General features: G+C 46.2%; 1 protein-coding gene across 3 annotated transcripts in view; it reads right to left on the reverse strand.

Moving 5' to 3' along the window:
- Pxb (putative Hedgehog signaling attenuator pxb) overlaps positions 1–22,995 on the reverse strand; it is a 360,190-nt gene that overhangs the window by 98,291 nt on the left and 238,904 nt on the right. Inside the window, exon 1 of one of the 3 annotated variants that reach the window (XM_076426923.1) lies at positions 594–22,460. The exons of the other annotated variants lie outside the window; for them this stretch is intronic. The gene's annotated coding sequence lies outside the window, so the exon portion shown is untranslated. Of the gene's footprint in view, positions 1–593; positions 22,461–22,995 lie in introns of those variants that run through there. 3 annotated transcript variants of the gene reach the window in all.

Genomic DNA, 22,995 nt, shown 5'->3' on the forward strand with positions numbered 1-22,995 from the left:
TCGAAAAGCTAGAAATATATTCAATTCCGAAATAAAAACTTTTGCAATGTCAATGTCTCCTACTCCTAGTCTGCATTTTGGATTCACGTTGCATGCAATCTTTTCATTCACGAGGTATGCAATCAACGTTGCAGTCACTAAAACACCAAGAGAAGCCCCTAAACGATCCAATTGATCCGCTTTAGAAATATGTATGTATGTACCAGGATAAAAATGATCAGCGGGGTCAATGTCTCCTACCCCCAGCAAACTGATTAAAAAGTAACTGCAGACCCTCTGCACACATAGAGCAGAGAAGACGGTGCGAAGTTACTTTGCCATTAGATAGGTTGGGCGAGGGGTGTTATCAACGACACAACAAGGCACCGCGCAAACACCTATCTTGTTGCCAGCGAAGTCGAACAATGCTTTCCGTGCCTAGCCTGTGTACGATTAAAAGACGAGTGAGCCCACCGGCGAGAGCTTCGGCGCTCCAAAAAGCAGCTCTACCCTTAGAAGGGTAGCTCCACTCCAAAGACACCATTCCAGGCGCAAACATCGCGCGATCCCGCTAGGCTATGGAGATTCAGCAGACAATTAGCGAAGTCGCCTACCTCAAGAATTCGGGCGACACCTTGCCGGTCTGCTAGCAGCGCATTTCCCTCGTGGACGCTCCCGAAGCACACCACTCGTATATATCACAGCGAGAACTACGATATTCTATATGAAACGGATCCTGGTAACTTGCGTTCACTGCAGCGTGTGTTTAGGCGAGATCACGATCGGCGTCGATCGGCCAGTGTTATCGCTCGATCCTCCCTCGGAGGATCTTGATGACGAGCCGCGATCGAGCCATACGTTGTCTCACGAGCACGGTAATCCAAGGGGGTTGCTCGGAGAGTCGCGTGGTTGCACTTGTAATCGCACTGTCGATCACTTATCACGGTTTACACCCTGCGAAAACCTCACTCATCCGACGAACAGAGCTATTTCAAACCACTCCGAATTTCGTGTGTCTCGTGTGTATCTCGAATGCTCCAGCACTTGCGCACCGGTCGCGCGCACGAATAAAGCCTGGCCCGAATGGACATCCAGAAGGACACGAGGACGAAACAACGTTGTACTGTCTCGGAGAGGATGTGTCCCTCGAACACAAGGTGGCACGCGGTCGTTCGCACCCCCGAGAACCCAAGTGACAACGCTCGCTTGTCGGCGGCGCGCGGCACACTGTTGCTCACCGCTTTCGCCCGACCGCTCCGAGGCTCCGTTTCGTCCCTACCCCCACCTCGTGCCCTCCCTTAGGTTCTCTATCACGTTGCCAGCTTCCCCCTCTCTCGCGCGCGAGTCATCCCCTCTCCGGCGTTCGCTGCGCTAGAGTTCCCCACCCCTCTCTCGCCAGTCGCCTTTCTTCGTGGGTATACGCGAGCAGTGCGAGCTCAGACTTCTTTCACGAGGGGTGAGAGAAAGAGAGTGGGATTCACGAAGGGGTAGGGGACGCGTGCTGCTAGAGAGAGAAACGGAAAAGGACGACACCGTCCTTTTAGAGCGTGAACACGATGACTCGGGTGGACCGGGAGAAAAAAGAAACACGCTCGATTGGAGGGTGAAAGAGAGAAAGAGAGAGAGAGAGAGAGAAAATGGCCAGGTTCAGAGATGCCACGCTCTCTCTGTACCATGGTGCCCTCCAACGTCCCGGAGAGGACTTACCCGGGGTGTTTCGTGTCGACGGGCTGGCACAATGCTAGTCGCTTGAATGACAGGACTCGCCGTGACGGGGTAATTCCGCGGGGGATGCCAGAGACAAAGTCGTCGCGAGAAGTCACGCTCGCTACCGTTGTCTCTGCCGTTGCGACCGCTTAACGGGGGTTGCGACTTTGTTACTGCCAGTCTGCGCGATGCTCGTATGCGGATTCCGCAGACAAATAAAGTTTCACCCTCCGCGCGCTTATTTGGCGATCGATAACATCTTCGAACCGGTGACGGATTTAGTTGCTCTTCCTGTCTGCACCGAGTCGTATTCCGCGAGGAATTTGTTGCTAAGTTTGCATCCCTTGCTGGTGTGCTCTTTGAAAAGTGTAGTCAATAATCTGAGAACTTTGGAGCAGGTTTGCGAAATAGTGATGTACGTATTTGTTGATCCTGATGATGTTTTGGAAGGGGTGTAATTGGTATTTGCAAAGGGATGTGTTGCTCTTTCGGTGATTTTGAAAACAAGTTTGCACCCCTTGCTTTGAAGAGATTATGCTATAGTGTGAGGACGTTTTGGAGCAGGTTTGCGAAATAGAGATGTTTGCAGCTGTCGGTTCTGATGAAAGAGACCAAAAGAGGGGGCAATTGACTTACAGGGTGTGTGTCACTTCTACTGTAATTATGGAAACAACTTTGCACCCGTTACTTTCATGACCCTTTCAAAGTGCGATCGATAGTTTAAGAATTTAGGAGACAGCTTATAAAATAGTGACGTTCGTCTTTGTTGTCGGGCATGGAAGTTTCTAAAAGAGGGTGCAACTGTGATTTCCATCGAGTCTATTATTCCTACAGTGATTTGGGAGACAGCTAAAGTTCGCACCCTTTCTCTTATTGTTAGTGTGACTTTTCAAACAGCGATCGATAGCCTGAGAATTGCGGAGCAGTTTCGCGATTACAGTGGCGTTTGTAGCGATTCTATGCAATGGAATATTCTGAAATAGAATGCAATTATAATTCACAAAGGAGTGTGTTGCTCCAACAGTGATTTTAGGAATAACTAAATTTTGCACCCTTTTTCATAACAATAATCCCCGATGGGTATTCTAATGTAAAGTGTATGTATAATAATTGTAATTCTCAAAGTGGTTCGCTGTTTCTGTAAAACGGAGTTTCCATGTTTCATGTTGAAGTATCTGTTGCAATTGAGAGCCCGATTAAGGATTCCCGAGCAAATTAGCGAGAGAATAATGCGACATGATTATGTTTAAGACTCGCGTGCTTCGCGCAGTGTGAACATGCGGTTGACTGTTATCCGGTTTCGTTGCGCGTGCCCAGGAAACTGGATTAGAGCGTGGCGGCGCGGCGGTACGTAACGGAACATCCATCTCTTTATCGTCGCGACGAGATCGGGAACGTTGCGCAGCGTGAAAAAGCAACGGAACTCGTGGGTGGGATATGGGTCGCGAGTACTAGCTGTGCGGTCCTGCGATTGCGAACGACAAGATACGGGAACTGGGACTGGAACTGTAATCTGATTACAGGTGGTCTCGCAGACACGCGATAGACTGTTACGCGACCGATTCTTTTCTAAACGGTACAACTCTACAATAAAATTCAGAGAATAGAAATTTTCTAGTTGCGTCCAAATTCTTGTATATCAATTCCTTTTCGCTTAGGTTAGAATCCACTTCATTGGAGACAATGGGAGTCCTCAGAATTTGATTAAATTAACAAACATAGTATTTAGATAGAACAATCGATGATTAGCGACAGTAATTTCTGTGCTCCACTAAGATTTCTATTAGGTTCGAAATCAAATGACAACTCTATCATGCTCTCTTCAATACGTGGCAATACAGAACTTTGCACATTTCTGCCACAAAGGTATAACATCTGCAGTGTACTAATTAAACACAATTACACTAGACAAAGGCACGCTCACGAGTTCAATATCATGCGCGAGAGTTGAACCGAATTTCCCCCGGCATAGAGTCCCACACACCTGTTCTGTTAGGTGGCGCCCCCTTTACTTTGTGCTGACTTTCCCAAACATATTCCCATTTTTCTATCACTGTCTGCTTCTTGCAACCTAAGGAAACAGATTTATAGTCGTACAAGGTTTGTCATTAAAAACATGTATGTTGCTCTTATAAAAGTATGAAGGTGATCTTGCACATCGACCAATAACACGTTGCCTTATGGATGATTTTATTCTTTAACTAAATCTAAACATAAATATTTATTGTATTAAGTTCTAAAAAGTGACATTTGATTATTGTTCAAAGGATGCAGAATGGTTGAAGGAATAACGAGTACAACAAAATTTGACCTTTTCATTTCCGGCTCTATTGACTGAATTATTTCGACTTCATTTTACCGAAAATTGTGATTCAGTCACCGTGGCGAATCTCTCTGTGAAAATGACCGCAACACAGATCTAAGGAAACGTTCCCAGTCAAAAGCAGGTTTGACAAACATTTGACAACCGAACCGGTATTAGGGCCTAGGCAATATCAATACCTATGCCTCGACAATGACAAAGATAGCCGGCAGGTTCCGTCGTCTTGCTGATCCATCGACCGCACGAACAGCAAGCCGGACGCACTACACTCGGTCAATCATCTCGAATATGAACCGTTTCCGCGGATCGGAGCGTAGTCACGAGCGGCGGTCCGCTTTGTGCCACTGGGCAAACACTTAGCCGTAGCGACGCACTCCTACGCGCATAAACGCAACAAGGCGAATGCATCGCGAAAATGCAGTCGGAATTGCCGGCTATGTTCTACAGCCGTAGCGGCGCATTGGACGGAATTAATTAAACGTTCCTTCCCCCGCCTGGTAGCGTGGGTGTATTTACCCGATGGGCTTTGAGGATCGGATTGCAGGCGCCCCGTGAGAGAAGGTCCCGTCCCTTGTTCCCTTCTCCCTTCCAAACCATTCCCCTCTCTCACTCCATTTCTGTCTCTCTTCCGAGCTAGTCTCTATCTCTCTCTCTCTCTTGAAGCAGTCCTGAAGCTCTCGCTCTCTCTTTGGTCGCACCCCCGTTCCCAAACCCTTCCGGCGCCCTTTTCCCAGTGTGCCGCTTCCAGGCCACGGTATTTCCAGACCTAGAGCGTGGACTACCGGCGGATATCCGCAAATACCGCGAACGAGTATTTAGAAATCCTTTTCGTCCGCGTTCGAATCGTTTAGATCACGAAGGGTAGCACGTCGGTGGACTTCAAACGAGACTCGAGGTCCTGCAGGAACAGGTTCGCATTCCGAAAACGCGGTCCATTGTGGCTATATTGTATTATCCGCGATATTGAGCGACGCGAAACGAACGGGAGACCGCAGACACACCGATCGTCAAAAATAAAAGAATGCGAGGGGTTTGAGAGAAACGCGATCGCGCAGATTATTCGTCGACGGACGCCGGCGCCTATCGGCGACAGCTTTCCTGGAAGCGCTCCAAGCGCGCGGCTTGTTTGCCGAACGCCGACCCGAAAGGTGATGCAGCGAATTTTCCGAGTGTTTGCTAAACATCCTACGGGGAGGTTGTCGCGACGGCGAGTGGATCCTCGTCGACGGTTTCGAAACGGAAAGGCGTTAATGCATTCCGTGAGAAAGTGGCCGCGGCGACCGAGGACCCGGAACGTCCTGGACGGTCGAGGTGTTTGGACTTCGGCTCGGGTCGCAGTGGACCCTTCCTCTTCGCAGGCCCGTCCTTCGGATTCTAGGTCTCTTTCGCTGGTCACCTGTATTTCGAAGAGTATGCTGCGTTGTGAGGAAGAATTTTTGCTTGAATAATTGTCCCGGAAGACATGATTAGTGCACAACCTTGTCGACCTTTGGATAATGGGGTGGTCCTCATTTTTCGACTTTAGATTTCTTCTGGTCCTACTCCCCTAAATTTTGAGATTCTTACTTTATCTCTCATCATAAAGTATCTTCTAGTCGACGATCTGAACATTCCTTAAGCTGTTTTGGTACGGAAAGGCCCAAATAACAGACACAAAAGGATTTCCCGCGACTCGGACAGGAAACGCGCAAACATTTAGCTCGAATTTGTAGCCGAGTATATTTGTGGACAGGTGAGCATATAAAGCTTACAGGATCCAGCCCCTAAATCCTTGATCCTTAGGTTTCCAGGGGCCCTATAGGCGCATACCTGGACGCCATTCTTCGAAGACGCAGTTTCGTTGTTCGGCTTGTTTGGCTTGTATTATCAGCGGAGGGTATTAGCGTTTTATCACTGGTCGAAGAGTAACGAACTTTACAATTCTAGGTGGTTATCGCGCGTTTTATCCCGAAGTGCCGCTCCTCCGCGGAGATACAAGTTCCTCGGTCTATTTGCCCGGCTAGATACACCGGCTATCTCCCGCGTGTTTTCGAGGAAGGTTAAACAAACTTCTGACGCCCGAAAACCCGATGAAGATTACTAGTGTTTGTCGAACGATGCATCATCCCTGGCAAACAGACTGCGCAATCCTCCCGGCGCGCGGCGCGGATGGAATCCACGGACAGGATCTGGCCGCTCCGAAGCCATATTTGCTCGCGTTTAAAACTCTTAACCGGCGCGTTGATTCCGATCCGGCACTCGACGCTGCCGGCTTTGATCGCTTCGATCAACGAACCAGCTCGAAAACCACCCCCTACATTCTCAGGGAAAAGGGCATCAGACCGGGATGCAGCCCTCTATCCATCGGGCGCAATGATCGGGGATGGAAGGTTAACCAAGGATAACCGAGGTATTTTATCTGGAGCGGACAATGCGAACAAGAATGTACACACACTGGACGTGTCTAGGACTTTCGAAGGTCAACTTTGATTTTTTAAATGGAATATTTCCTTATGCACCAATCCCCACCTTGTGTGAGCAGAATGCAACGGGCCAGGTTCAAATATCTGTATTATTTTCATGGACAAAATGACAAGAAAAGAAGGAAGACAAGTATGAATGCATAGAGATACTTCGCACGATTGTTAACCACAAGTGTCAAAGCACCAGCGGGGAGAAATGTCTGCAAAAATCGGCTCATTAGATTCGAAGAAATTACGCATGCCGAAGAAGTTCTAAAGAGCCCGCTGGGAACGAGCTGTGAGAAGACAGTGGTCGCCAGCTGGTGGCCGCCGGTGATGGTCGCCCTTAACGGGTTAAAGGGACCGCGCCGAAAATGACTGGCTCGAATTAACGCGCGAGCGTCCCTCTCTCGTGGGTCCATTAATACCAATTTTATTGTCTCGACTCGAGAAGAAGGGACACGCGCGCGTTGGTCGTGTTTACAGTCCCAATATTTTAATGCGACGGTTCTCTGGTACTCTGGTCGGTGTCGTCGGAACCCGCCTCTAACTTTCGTTGACCGATGGACAGGGTCCCGGGCGCCGCCTTTGAAGATCGAACACTGTCAGGGAGAATCGTGGCAGCGCTCAGGGGGACAAGGCGCAACGGACACACTCGGCTCTTTGTACCCACGTCGTTTAATCTTATCGGTGTCCCCGTTATCGTCTTTACACGATCTCGCACGATCTCCGGGCTCTCATCCTCGGAGCTTGGTTCGCGGTCGAAACTCCACGGACAAGGCTCGTGACTTTCGACGACCGGCCTCTCATGTTTATTTAAAAGCTCGCGGCTCCGGCGGCCACCATCGATCCCTCTCTCGTTTTGCCTCCGCGTTCGTAATCGGGGCCACGACGACGCTGGTGTGCCCGCAATACCATCCACGGCCGGAGGATGCGTGCACTTAGTCGAGGCGCTTGTCGCTCGATAACGCTGCCCGATCAACGCCGCGACAAAATTCCAGTAATTTCCGATCCGATCCCGGAGCGGACAACACGCGAAACTGGCCGCGGCGAAATATACCTGTAGGTCAATGTTTGTTTCGCACACCTTTCTTGCATCCTGCTCTTCCTTTTCTTAACTTGTTAGGCACTGCGCATGAACGACAGCAAACCAATATATCAATTTTTTTACATTATTTCTCTTTTTCCTCCTTTTCATAGAAGACCACAAAAGGCTTAGAGAAAATCCACGTCGATGCTAATCCAGAAAATTCAAAGTCGGAGTTACAATCTTAAAAGCTGATTTCAGTAAGATGGTCGAACGTACTCCTCCCCAAATCCTGAGCCGTACCCCGTTCTTGAAGATCAACAGAAGAACTATTAAACGCAGCTCAGCAAACAATATCAGCTAGGATTTGCCTACCTCGTCGCCCCACAGACGCCAGGGTAGAACTTCGCCGCAGGCCCCATGATCAGCTGCCGGTGGACCACAGATCCAAACAGAGAACCTTCTACCAAGGTATTCTGGAAACGCGTAGGGGAACGAGGTAAGTCGCGATGAACTTGGCGTTCGCGTAGGATTTAATCGGGATCTAATTAGGGGATGAAGACACGCTAGACTGCCAGCTTATTCGGCCGTCTTTCGGGATTAATCCTGGGAACGCAGAAGTCGGTTAACGATCGGATGCTGGTCGCAAACCGTACACCAGGTGGCGGATACTAGGGTCGTTCTCTCTTCGGCGTCTGAGAGATCCGTAGGCAATCATAACGCGACTGGTTAGACCGAGCGCAAACACGAGCAACGATATTGCAGATGTAGGTACCGCGCGCGGGCCGTCCCCGGTTGCGGTAATAGATACGCTAATAGACGGGAAATGACAAATTTTCATTAGCGGAGAGTGCGTTTCATGGTCCCGTTCGAAATTGTCATGCGACTAAACGAACGATCTCGAGGAACGTCCCCGGCTCTATCCCCGCGTACGGTTCGACACGATGTTCATGAAAATACTCTGTCAACATCCGGCCAGCCCGCTCAATTACCCACCGTTCCCCAGGCTACCGTAATTGACGGAAAATGGTGAACTTTGCAACCAAATGAAACGGCCGTCTCGTTGCATCGCGTTGCGTCGCGTCACTCTATCCAGCCTCGAATTACCGTCCCGGCCGAACGAATATCCTCCAGCGACCGCCTCGCGGCTGTTTGTATAAATCCGCCAGATTTTTCCTGGTTCAGGTTTATCGGGGATCGTGAGCTGTCTCCTCCTCCCGGCTACCTTCGCGCCGCCGTCCGCCACGGATTGACGACCCCTGCCAGGCATACGTATAAGCAATTTATTCCCGGACGATAAATCATCGTCCACCTACGTTCGTAATTTCTTTTTGGACCATAAATCAGCTGGGCCTCTGCACCCAGGCGCAGACGCGCCGCAATGTTTGAACGCGGTGGTTCCCGACCGTCATGGATCTACCCAGGATTCATAGATCGACCTGTCGTCTGGATCCGGCGATTTCTTTGGAAACTGTCGACATCTTCATACACATTTTTCTTGGTGAGAAACACAAAAGAATTTGCTTCCTAGTGGCTGATTAATGAAGTGTCTTAAGAAAATGATAATATCGTGACAGTTTTAAACAACAGGATCAAGCTTCAAAAATGTTCTTTCAAAGTATTCGGGATATATTTGTAAATATTTTTTAATGGCACAGGTCCCCGTTACTGCATCGTTAAAAAGTTGAAAGAACGCTTTTTTTCGTAATTCAACCAATCGTGCTTCTACACAGAATTTTTTACATTTTGCTTTTACATGTTTCGATAAAGAATCCAATTCCCCATCGCACGGTTTAGTTTGACGTAACACAGTGCAAACGGAGCTTTTTGAATTTCATATTAAACAAATAGTCGTGTTCAACAAAAAGTTCGTAGAATTTGCATTTATCACGAAAACGCAGGTTTCGAAACCGCATTTTATATTTGCAAAGCATATACACATAAATCATAATATTGTGTCCTTTTATACTCGCGAATTAGTGACGTTATTTTCCTCGATTACATTTCCAAATTAAAAAATAATGAACGAATATAAATCGTGTACGAAATCATCAATTTCAATATAATTAATCTGCAGTCAATCTATTATTTGCGCTAAATTTTCACACATGAAATCAATATTTTACATTTTATCTGACTTTTCGGTCTTTCTGTATCATTTTTCCACGTGACTTCCAGTTGAGATTCGTCAGTGATTATTACTGTGTAAGATAATTTTTATCTTTTGCTGCTGTTTTTAGGTATGTTTGTTCGCCTCCTGGCAAATTGTAAATATTGGAGTTGTAGTAGGAACTTTTACGTCATAAATGGCGTTCAGGAAGTTTCTTTTCATGGCGCAATGATATTTTGTGCTGCAGTAAAGTAGTCGATGAAAGAGTAAGAGCGTGCGGGGGCTTAAGGAATCAATGATGAACGAGGGACTTCTTTATTAGAGGGTGCTTTTTACTTTGTGGTTATCTCTGAAAAATTCAATCTTCTTTGCCCGTAGAATTTTTTTCAATTTTTCACAAATTCGCTAACACTTCGACTATCTTGGTACCTCTAGCTTTGTTGGCCCTTCGCGAGGTATGCCCCGCAGTGGAGGGGATATTCGATTTTCTGAGATCGTGCTGTTCCCGTTTTCTCAGATCAAGGTTTTACTGTACTCTGATCTTCTGTAATCAATTTTGGGAAATTCTTCAAATTAATCCCAAACTCAATTACGTAGAGACGACACGAAACTCGACACCCTTGGTAGAAACGAACGAATCGCGGGTCAAGAATCGCGCGAAATCAATTTCCCGGGTCGAATCGTTCAATTAATTTCGTTGGGGACTCGGAATTTCGATCGGGCGTTTATAGAAGGCGTTTTTACATCAGGTAAGTTTAAAAGCCGCCCCGGGGGCAGGTGAATAAGCAAAAAGTGGCCGAGAATGGCCGATAACGTCGGTTTTCGACGGGCGTCGCTATCGCCGCTCGAATGGCCGAGAGTTTCGTGAAATGGAGACTTCTGGCGTGTTCAGTTCCAACCGTTAGACGTCTCATTAGCTTATCTCGACATGTAAATTCTAGGCGTTGCAACCTAGAAAAAGGTCCGACCGCCTCATTCTCTTTTTTTCTCGGAGTTTTCTGTACACCGGCCACGAAGAGAGCTCGAGACCCAGTGCCCGGTTCCCGAAGAGTACGGGGAAAACACGGCACAGCTTTTACCACTTTTATTACCGACGCGTAGAAAACGGCGTTGTCCGTCGATCGGCGGACAACGTGTACATAAGTCGTTATCGATCCCCGTTTAACGGGACCCCGGCTCCTTTTAATTCCGAGCGCATAAATTACAACCGGGCTACGATCCGACGAAAGGCTTCCCTTCGAGCGAACCATCCGTCCAACGAAATCGATGCTAATTCGAGGTTCGCGGCTGCGGTTCTTTACAACGGTGATTTATTAAGCTCCGTTTGTGGACTGGGTTGACTCGTAACTCTGCTCGGATGTTTGCTAACTTGCCATTCGATCGCCTTTGTTAACGGCGATCGTTGATTTTATTCAATTAGTATACCCGTTGCCCTTCAACTCGATGTAGGAAAGTTTTTAAAAAAGATTAATATGTTCTATACACACCGTCCCTGGAGCACAATAGACTTTTTAATACAGCAAAAAATGTTTGATTCGAATAATTAGAAAATGATAGCTGTTTTTACAGCTAGATTTTCGATTTCGTACACTTCTGCCATTTTTGGTTTTTCAACCGAGAGTGGAGAAATTTTTAAAAATGTTTGGTGAGATCAAAATTGTAGATGTCTATACCAGAAATTTATTCAGAACCTAATTCGTGAACGGAGGATACCGTTAATTGACTGAAACGAAAGGTATCCTTTTCACCAAACCTTCCTTCAATCTTGAATGGTTATCATTTCGCCGCTATAAATCAAGTAATCAAAAGTCGCGAAAATATCCCGGCGAATCTCCATCGCCCAGAACAGCGACCGGCAGCCATAATTCAATTCCATTAAAAATAAAATCCATTAGCTCTCTCATGGAATCGGCACGGAATTTATAGGTCAACGTAATAGACGAAACTACCATGGCCAGCAATTAGAAACGCGCCTCAGGCCGATCGAGTCCGTTCGAGCCCGAAGGCGGCACAGTTCCAACTGGAAATATTTAATGAATGATAATCACGAGTCGTTACGGGTTTACGATGATACCCGTGGGTCTCAGGTGTGCAGAGTATCGGGGCCCGGTCTTAACGACGGCTAGGAAATTACGACGATGATCGGGATCGTTGGTTTTTCACGAGACGTACGAAACGGTGCGCGCGTGCGCGAGAGCAAGGATCCGCTTTTGTTCTGCTTTGAAGTCGAGACCTGGACGAGGCAGTCTGCTTCACGCTGCCACCAATTAGCCCCCCGTGGACTGGGGTGACCGTAAATTCATAAATCCATCGGACGGAGACCCAGGGACGTCTTGGAGAGCTTTCAAGACGCGATCAGTACCGCGGTGGGGTGCCAGCTGAGCGAGAACAATGCGACCGGATTCCGAGACAGGCGGAAAACACGGGTACGCATGCTATCCGCGAGTTCGACACGCTTACTCGACTCCTCGGGTGGCAACACTTCCGTACCCAATCGACCTGGCAAAGGTTCGTCATGGCCACGCTGTTACGGAGGCCTAATCGACGGTCGACCGTGCAAGAATCTCGACCATTCGACACAGCTCCCTGGAAAATTGGTGGAAACTCACCCTGACTCCCTGGTGACGTCCAGCGGCTGGACAATAAAAATCAGCGACCTTCTGGCAAGAATTAATCCTTTGTCAGCAGACTGGGTCAAGTTTCGCACAAATTCCTGCTTCCTCAGAACCTTTGCTTGAAATTTCATTTTTAGTGCTGCACGGTTTAAGGGGCTAACTTGCACGGTTTAATTAGAGGCTGTAGTGGGCGCCTTAGAATTATTTCAGATTTTTTTATAAGAAACCTGGGTGGAGAGTGAAAGATGTATTGAACGATTACAAAAATTCCTGCCCGATTTTCCACGTCCTTATAGTCATCTTTGAAGTTTATAAAACGTTTGGGAACGATTGTAGAAAAATAAAACTGTTTACTTTACAATTTTTAACGTTCACGAATAACATCCATGTTTTAATGAATTTATTTCAAAATTTTCAGAAATATCTGAAAGTGCAATCTCATAAAGATACGAGCTTGAAAAATCATTTAATCGTTGTACAACCATGAATAATGGGAATATTAAGACCAAGTATGCCATCTTTGGTAAGCCTTGCTCGGATAAGCTACGGTCCGTTTAATTTAAAGCAGAAAGAGACATCGATAGCCTTGCGATCCCATAAAGAAGCGAGCTTGAAAAAATCGTTTAACCGTTGTACAACCATGAACAATGAGAATATATAGAAGTATGGTATCCGATAAGATTCGTTCAGGTAAGCGATGGTTCTGTTTCTCGAAGGAAATAAATTTAAATAAATGTACACGGGAGTTCAGGTGAATCGAAGATCGACGCGGGAACAATTAATGGCGGAACGTTTAATTAAACACCGAGGAACGCAGCGAAAATATTCGCAGAGTACACACGCGGAAACGGTCTGGATAATTCGTGGCCCCGGAGCCGTAGAAACGGAAGAGTTCCGCGGGGCCGATGAAACTCGGAAGTTTTCTAGAAGTTGAGAGTTCCGTAGCTCCCCGGGGATCCCACTCCTCGCGGATTAACCGAAAGTAACCGGCAGCACATCCTTAATTGGACCATCGTTCTTACACGCCTGCCGCCGCCGCGCCGCCGCCCGCCACTGCGCTCGCCAAACCACCCCCGGTTCCCGTTCAACGTCTGGCACGCGTTATTTAGAAAGTTAACAAACCACTAAATTCTCGTTTAAACGAGTTCCCCGTTGATCGACGTTTACGCAGTGCGGAAATGTGCTCTTCCGCCCGTTATACAGCGCGATAAAAAAGAAGGATTCGCAACTTTAGACTGCTCGAAAAACGCTGCACCCTCCGACCGAAACTTTAACCCGCAAGTGGGGCTGCTGAAGGCGCCCTAAAAGTGCAACAACTCGGTTTATGCATTTATTGGCCGTAACGCAAATTCGTTCGTTGTTTTCATCTACATTAACAGAGGATTACAATTTTGTAATTTTTTTTTTATGGAGAAACTAGTGAAACTAGTGTAATTAGAGTGTAAAAAATAAGATGTCTATATTAAACAAACTGCATTTTGCCACACTTCCATATCAGTCAAAATGCTACCCAAAAAATTGCCAACAGCTTTAAAAACATTAATTCCTTGATCATCGTCTATCTACTCTTCTCTCTTCTGAACGAGCACTATCTTAAAGTGCCGAACTCTTGCCACCCACTTCTCTGTGTTCGAATCCCGTGGATTCTCTCCGAAATGGAGTAGGTGGTGGCGAGGTCGTCGAGCATCTCGAGAAGAAGGTATGTACACGCGATCGTGGAAATCTCGGCGAAGCTCCTCGTCGTGGCTCAATCGGCCGTGAAGAAGCCCGACGTCCACTCGGTGCTCACAGCTAGTTTTGCTGTTGGTTGGACGATGGAGGACATCGGCTGGCACGCACGAGACGAGAAATCCCAGAAGATCGATCCGGGTTCCGCGCGAGGCTTCTCGCCTCGTCGTGAGCAGAATCGGCGCTCTCTTAAACGCTTTAATCCCCCGGCGTGGCACCGGTGCTCGACGTGCTGCAAGTCTCCCGAGAGGAAGTGAGAGAGAGAGGAAAAAGAGAGCTCTCCTGGTCCAGAGGCTTATCTCTCTTTCGCCTCTCCTGTCCGCCTCGAAATTCCCTGTTTCACTTCGAAAACCTCTCTATCTCTCGGCCGTGTCCACTCTCATGCCTTCCATCTTTCTGTTTCTCTCTCTCTCTCTATCTACAGCCACCTGGCGTTCTCCTGTGTCTGGCATCCTTGTTTCTGTCCAGGGGTTGGTCGCACGATCGGCAGTTTATAATCTGGACTGCTTTGGGAGACGTCAGTTGGCACGCGAGCCCCCCAGGCACCCTCCCGATCCAAGACGGCTCGATCCCAAGCGAGAATCGAAGGGATGATATCTGAATTATCTCTGCGCCGTAGCAGAGGCCCCTGCCAACGCCGAAAAACGATGGTGGGAGGCGGACCATCCAACAGTTGGCTGAGATGCGGGGATAATTGGAGGTCAGGTATGCTAGGCCCCATCTCCGGACCCCGATCCCACCGCTCTCTGTCTCTCGACCTGAGTGTGTGCCCCTCGACTTAAACTCTTTTCGGAACGTTGTATCCTTTTTCGTGTACATTGGCTCCGTTTATAAATAACTCGGTCAACATGCCGGTGAACTCAGAACACTTTCTACGTTCGGCTTGGGCCTCTCTGGCTCCTTCTAACCTCTTCCCTAGGATTTTCTGTGATTAGAACTACTTGGACCTTTGTAATTTCGTAGCAGGTTGAATTTTTTGTATTTCTGCTATTTATGACTATTTTTTCATTTCACTTTGTAGGAAAGATTTACGCAATGCCACGACTTCAGACAAGTTGTTAAGTCCGAAGGCTAGATTTAATTACAAGGCAGACTCTGACCTATTTACATTGTCATTAATCTCCCGATCTTATTCGTTAATCTGTGAGTATAAATGTTGGTTCTAGCGTCTTCGTATTTGTCTTTTATTGTTTCAATAGATCTACGTTAGCAATTAGTGCTCCAAGGCTAGATTCAAGGCGATATTTTTAAATCTTGATGAATCTCTCTCGTAGTATATGTTGTACAATTTGTTCATTATTTCACAAGTTCACGTAAGAATATCTTGTCTCTTTTATGAGTGGCAACAATGTTCTATCTTCCAAAGTCACGATTGTATATTATACTATTTTTTAAACATCAAATAAACAATCTACAGTACACAGTCAGATGTATTAGACACTTTTTAATTGCACGCTTACTCAGAAATGAGCTCAATGACGTGTCATCATAGAGTTATATACCATTTATCAGGGATCCAGAAAGGACAATGTCTCAAACAGTAATTCCCGGTACAAATAACAGGCAATTTCCCCAGGAAGAAAAACCGTGCCTCCAGTAAAATAATAAGAAACAAAAGAGCCTCTCGTCATGAAAGGACTGAAGATCCTTGAAAGGAAGACGGTGACGTCGTTGAATGTATCTTCTGTGGACGTATCTTCCCCAAGTCCACAGAAGGATGAATTAGCTATTTAGAATGTTGGGGTTATACTCGTGTGCATGTGCCAGCGGTGATGACTATGACGAAGACGTTACTTATGTCTGTGACATGTGTAAACAGTTGTACCCCATCTTACCCCATGCAATGCACTATTCTATAATTATTCTTTTGTGGTTTTTCGTGTTTAACTCGGGAACGGTTATTTTGGTGTACGTTAATAGATCGACACCATGTGTAGCATTATTTATAAATACATCATTAATAAACAGACTGAAGACAGAACCTCCGATGCTCATATTTGTGTAGAGGCATGACTGTTCAAATAGTAGATAAAAACCAAAGAGAGAGAGAGAGAGTTCATTCCTTCTTGAAAAATTTTAATAGACCAAAAATAAAATACCTATTGACATTCTTAAATTTTTATATTATTCTTACTATTTTAAATTTCACTTATTCAATTCTCTCTGTGTTTCATTAGGTTCTAAATAAGATAAAAATGGCACTACATTGTCTGTTATAATTAGACTGTGAATTTTTATGCAAAATAAAAATGCTTTGTACTGATTGCGTAGATATTATTACTTTTCTTATTCATTTTAATGGGTTGAAATGAACAGAGTATTTTTGAATTCCTCGAATATGTTCACTGATTTACAATTAACCTACTCTTTTTTTATTATACATGCATAGAATTTGCAATCTGGTTAAACTTCTAGATTGCATTTCGCGTAATAAATCGCATTGACCGTTTCGTTACGGTTCCATTCGACCAAAAGTCTGCGACAATATTCGCGGAACGGATCGTTGAAATATTACAGAGCCGGTGTAATGGGTGGGTTCTAAATTTTTTCCTCGCGTCCCCATCTTGCGGATCTCCCCGATTCGTATTAAGTCGATGGCCGCATATTGTGCTCGGCTTTACTGCCGCATCCAAATCCCCTGAAAACCACCGTTACTTGTAGGGAGAGGGACCCGATACGTTTCCGCGTGCACTTCGCTCTCGACGGTTTTTCGATTTGCATTTTGATAACCGAGAAAGAGACAGAGGAGGCGAGGTAGAGGGATCGCTCGGTCCGGGAGTTTAAAAACGAGGAGAGACCGATCGCGCGCGTTATCCGCCGAAAGCGATCGCTATCGCGGTTTAATGCATATACGAGAGCGTTACACCTTCGAAGTTCGGGTAATAAACGGCTTCAGGGATCCAGGATCGCGACCATACTACTCCCATAGGGCTTCGAGGTTCCCGGTGGGCTAAGGTATCTCGCGGCCCGCACCTTATTTGCATACACCGAAATTCATCGCGAAAGACCGACCCGCAAAGTCTGCTCAAACAGCGCCTGCGTTTAGGATAGGGTCTACAAACACGTCCCAATACACCGATGTAAACGCGGCCTTACATGAAGATAAAGCCGACGCTTTCGAAAATCCTGTGCAAACGCAGCGAAGCCAACAGCTTCCTGCCAGGCCTCCATTACCGTCCCTTTCACGCGGAGAAAGCGTGCAAAACACCTGGAACGTCTGTTATTCTCTCGTCCGACATCCGATGGACAAACTAGGACAGCTTTGGATGTGATAACAAACAATGCGACGCGAACTTCCACTCGAGACGTCTGTTACCAGGGAGAGTATTTCAACTTCGCGAATTATTTACAGAGAAACTAGGAAACATTTTATTGTCGAACTATTTTCTACATTCTGGTTGATGTTTCAGTGGTGTTCACAAATTTTTACGACTAGGAAAAAATCAATGAGCTAGCTGTAAGCGTTACAGTTCACATAAAGACGCAACCAGAAGTTTTCAATTAAAAGATCCGTTTTGCTCGGAAAAAATTCCCAGACTACTATCTCCACAGATAATTCGAATAATAGAATGTAAACTTTCCTCATCACTCTAATTAAAAACGTCACAGCAAATCTGCACAAAGAAATGTATTCATACTTTGTAATGTCCGCATAATGAACCTCCAATGAGGAAAAAAAAATTCTGAAGGCGCCAGATATTATTTTTGGGCCGTCCAAGGTGGTCTAGCCCCTCAGAGGTGTTATAGTCATTAATTACCTCGAGATTAAACGGATTAGCGGGCGGGATCGAGGGAAGGTAGCGAGGGTACGCTCTTTGGGGAGACAGCGCGCGGCACCGAGAGCGGATTGAGCGGTCTTCATTACTCGCCGGCCGCTCATTATGCTCTCAGCTTGAGTCCTGGCTGCCTTTCTGCTTCGCCGCCGGTATCGTCACCTTCGTGCAGTCTGCTCTTCCCCTCCCTCTCTCTCTCTCTCTCTCTCTCTCTAGCCCATCACGGATTCTCTCGAACGACTCTCGAGGACTGCGTTAGCCCTGGACCTGTTCCCATACTTCCCTGGCAAACGAGCTTTTAATCCACCGCAGCGTTACCGTTTATGGGTTTATCGATCTCGCGACGGAGTCCGTCGGGAATTCGCGGACGGAAGCTGCATCGGCCGGTGTCGTAATTTCCAGACTCCTACACGGATATTCCAGCTCTGGGTCTAGATTCTTTCGTTGACGATGATGATCACGATCAAGTGCAACTGGCTGCGACGATCGTCTTTAACGATCTAGTATGTGTGTAAGGTGTATTACTTAATCTTGATGCTGTTGACGATTTTGTGGTAGCATGGTTAGATCCAAACCATTCATTCATCCTTCTTCATTTTATTACACATTGTCTTCAAGCAGGTCTTCATGCATGTACGAAGCCTTCTAGAGAATCAAAAATGATCATTTTAGAGCTTGCGCTGTTATAGTATTAGAGTTAGACCCCTTTTTTGATTGATTGTTTTACGTCGTTTCTTCAACTGCTATGGTTATTAAGCGACGGGTTAGACCCCAATAATTGTCTAACCTTCTATCTCCGCTGTCTTGTTCCAACTCGCTCGTTTCGCTGACTCCGATTGCATTTTATATCGGTTGTATGCCCCGAGTTTTCTCGTTAACCAACTAGCAAGAGGACTCGGATCCTCGCGGAGCAGAACGTTGTGCTGGCCCAATATTTCGGCTGATGAAGTTAGGCGGCCCGCAGTGTATTCCCGCATATCAGCACGCTCGCCGGAACCTTGATATGCGAATAATCCCGGCCAATTTCGAGGATGCACCGCGGCGGCTTATGACCCTCAGCGCCTACCAGGACTAGCATAATTATCAGGCTGGATAGCGTTTCGCCTCTCCTACTGATGGCTTGTCCGTGATTCTGGGGATACTCCGGGAGATCTAGCTTCTCATCACGTGAACGTGTAGAAGAAGAATGGCAAGACTAGGATGCAATTGGCTGGAAACAAAGGTGCGACAAAGTACGCAGACACCTGACTGAACAGAACCCAAAGGGCAACAAAGTACCTGCCGATGAAAACCTCAGCTAGCCACAAGCTGAAACGCACACGCAGGTCCCATTTGCACTCCGTTTAATCGGTCGATCTTCTCAGACGACGATCCCGGTGTCTGTCTCTTTATTAGCGTGCCGGAGAGCCAAGGAACTGGGTCGCCGGGAAATTTCATGACAGAGGAGATGGGAGCCACGCGGGAACCCCTATGTTGATCGTCCGTCCCGCTGATCCAACTTAATTGAGGAGTCCTCGTGCTCGGCGATGAATAGCGGGTTTATGAAAACGAGCACCTCGTGCCTCGCTCCGGTCTAATAGACATCGAGCTGTCACTATGTCGAGGATTCTTCGGAGCCGGGTCCAGACCATGGTTGTTACGAGGTGTTCATGGCGTTGATGGGAGCGCGGACGCAATAGGAACTTCTGCAATGTAATTTTGTTTGCGGCTTGGGAATTGAGACTCATTTCCGGGTAATGAATGACATTTGACTGATCCTGTAAAAATATTAGAAACATCTATCTTGGTTTTGATCTTGTTGCTCTGTTCATTCATCCAGTACAATTAATTACGTAAAATAGTTGACAGGTGATACAATTTAGCAGAATGACGAGTCTCTAATGATAATTGTTGCGAGAGAACCACGTGTAAAATTTGGATAAAGCGGCACGGAATAGTCCGCATTACCATAATCGCAACATTTGACGTAATTGCTCCTGCGGAAAAGAGTTCCACGGCAACAAACCCGGAGACAAAAAATTTGAAGTCTCTCTCTCACGCTGTCCACCTTAATGAATTTCATCTTCAGCGTAACATTAGTTCCAATTTTCAGAACAACCAACTGCACTTCAACTCTTCGTTATATTACTTCCATTGACAACTGCGACAGCGCAATAACAGTAACGATAAAAATAACGTTTCGCGAAGCTAGAATTACGGTTCTATTTACGGTAGAAACGGACGAGCAAATATCGCGGATATCGCCGTGGCAAATTTCACAGAAATTCGCTAGGGCTCCCCACGTCAGAATCGCTGAAGAAGCTGCCGGCCGTTCAAACGGGAGCTTTATGCCACGGTAAACCCGGTAAAAGGTCTCGTATGCGTGGACGTAGCGTCGCATAATATACCTTACAAGTGGTCGCGAGGGGAAGACGCTCGTGTCGGGCACGAAGGACGAAAGAAGACGGACCCGTCGAAGGATAGGAGAACGCGGCGGCTCGTCGTCGTCGTCGTCGTGACCCTGGTAGCCAGCCATAATCTGAAAAACGCGCCGTCCCATTCACCTTCCCGGAAACCTTACGTAAATACTTTGTTATTTATGAAAGGATTACGCGTGGCTCCCTCTTCTCCGCCATAATAAATACAACTTCCTCGAAGCTTCCAAAAGAGGGGATTTTTTCTCGTCGCATGGGATAAAGACCAGATCGGTTTGATTCCAACAGAGTTATCGGTGTCCTCTTCCGGCGAGGAGATAAATTCCTGAACGATTTCAGACTCGATTTTTGGAAATCTTCTGGCACGCACCGACACATTTTTCTTAGGCGACCAACTGTCTGCTGCGTCCGTCCTCTGTTTTTCTGAAACCCTCATTAATATTTCGGCTTCTCACGACCTGGAATGACCTCAGTATCTCTTTCGAAATTCTAGGTCGATCTCTGCCGGCCAGCCTTTGACGGGAATTGACCTTTGCACGCGAGGGAAAATGGTCAGGGGATCCTAAAGTGATGTTTCACCGTCCTTTGCTTCGGAATTGTGTTCCAAATGTTGCCTGGCACTTCAGAACTTTGTTCCGAAAGCTCCTTTTTGCTCGCTGTTTTATATTTTGCTACTGGAATATAAATAATTCCCTCAGGAGCACGTTTACAAAAACTTATAGATTCCAACATAAAGAATCAATGATTAAAAAGAGCGCAACAATATAGCACAATCAACGAGGAATAAAAAAATTAACAATTTATAAAAGTACAAAACATTCACATAAAAAAATCATTTGGACCTTTATACCCCCGGTATAAAACATGAAATACATGGATATTTGACTGAAATCTATACAACAAAATAAAAGATTCATTATGAACTCTCCTCGACGAATAAATGGTTGTGTTATTGTAAGCTATTGTTGCTTCAGAAAATGAGTAAAAATTAGCAATTATAGCAACGAACAATTCACAACGGTTGACCAAAATGTTCACTCTGATTAATGATTAAAAAAACAATCACGCTCGTTCAACCAGACAGGAAACAAATTATTAATCTCTCCATTGAAATTTGTAAGTCTGCATGTTTCGCCTACCAATTTTCGTCAGAAGTGGACTAAATCCGAATCGATACTAATGAGCAAAGGGCGCTAGTGCGGTCAGCCTCCCAATCATTGATACATCTTCATTCGGTCTTTGTGGCGGCTCGGGCGCTCGTCTCTAAAATCTCGGCGGATTGGCGCACCTGGCCCATAAATTCGGTGTCATTACATCCTCGGAGTATTACCCGGTCGGTTCGAGGATTCACCTCGGACCCCATTATTTTTTACGACCGTTATTATCCCGCATAACCTCGATCACTCTTTCGAGAGGGAAGGTCAGCGATCGGTGGTCCCTCTCGTGCGTCCAATCACACCAGCCAATCCCGAGAGCGTGGCTCGTTTTCGGTGCCGTCGAATCCGATACCTATAATCTCGAGGCCGTGCTCCCTCTGTTCTACCGTGTACATTTTGTCGCAGGCTCTTCGTTTGCTGTTGTGTTTTTTCCCCGACCCATCGTTGTTCCACGCCGACGACACCGACGAAAGTGGCCACGGGTTTTGATGTATCCGGCGCGCGCGCGCCACAAACGACGCCCCCGCGCAAACAATGGATCCGTCATTTTCAGGTCGAGAAATTGTACTCATTCTACTCATTACCCGTAGCAGCCGCGGAAATCCAAGCGGCGGCTTTGTTCACGTTTAAAATAACACCGAACCTCGTGCTCGTCCCCCTCCCCACCCATAGTCCTCGACACGGCCGCGTATGACGAGTAATTATAAATTCTGCCGCTGAATGAGTTGTTACTTCTTGTTCTGCAGCCGAGGTCACTGCCGCGATCGTTCCGGCGGTAATCGGTGGCGAAATCGCGGATGCAACGGCCCACTCTTCAAGAGGATTCAACATTCAACACCGTCCGTTTTGTGCAGAGGCTGCCAACGGGGGCCCAATCTTGTACCAATGACTTCTAGGTGCGTCTAGACAGCCCTAGGTACTACTAGGAACATCTAAATACTTCTACACAGCCTCAGATACTAAATACCAGAGATTTATAGGATCTTGTAGACCAGGCAGCCCTAGTTACCACTAGAAACATTTAGATACCTGCAGGAAGTCCTAGATACTAGCAAAGACTTCTAGGTACGTCTGGGTAGCCGTAAGTACTGTTAAGAACATGTAGATACTTCTACAAACAAACGTACAGTTACTCGAATTAATACTCGGACGCTCTTAAAAAGACGATAACTTTTTTAATATTGTACTATACGACTTTTTTGGGAAGCTAGAGTAATTAGTCTACTACAGAATGTGAAAAAATTTTTTTCAGATATAGTAATTGATCGGAATTGTAGAAAAAATACTAAGAGGTACATTTTAGAACTTTTTTAGGTGGGCCTATATTGAAAATTTAAAATATAGGTTTCGTATAGATTTGTGTCAATTAAAATACTCTGAAAATTTCGTCAAAATCAAACGTTCAAAGATGGTAAAAATTGCAGATTTTCACGATTTTCGGCCTAAATCTAAGAATTTTTACATTCTCTATGCCTGTCGTTCTTTCCCGCATCAACCGATTTCGATGAAACTTTCACAGTGCATATAATTGACGCAGACCTACAAAACGTACTTTTTAAATTTTCAATATAGGCCCACGTAAAAAAGTTTTAAAATGCAACTTTTAGTATTTTTTTCTACAATTCCAATGAACTGCAATTTTTGAAAATTTTTTTTTCACATCCTGTAGTAAACTAATTGCTCTAGCTTCCCAAAAAAGTTCAAATCGTATAGTACAATAG

This window comes from Lasioglossum baleicum, chromosome 7, assembly GCF_051020765.1.
Source record: "Lasioglossum baleicum chromosome 7, iyLasBale1, whole genome shotgun sequence".
Classification (NCBI taxonomy): domain Eukaryota; kingdom Metazoa; phylum Arthropoda; class Insecta; order Hymenoptera; family Halictidae; genus Lasioglossum; species Lasioglossum baleicum.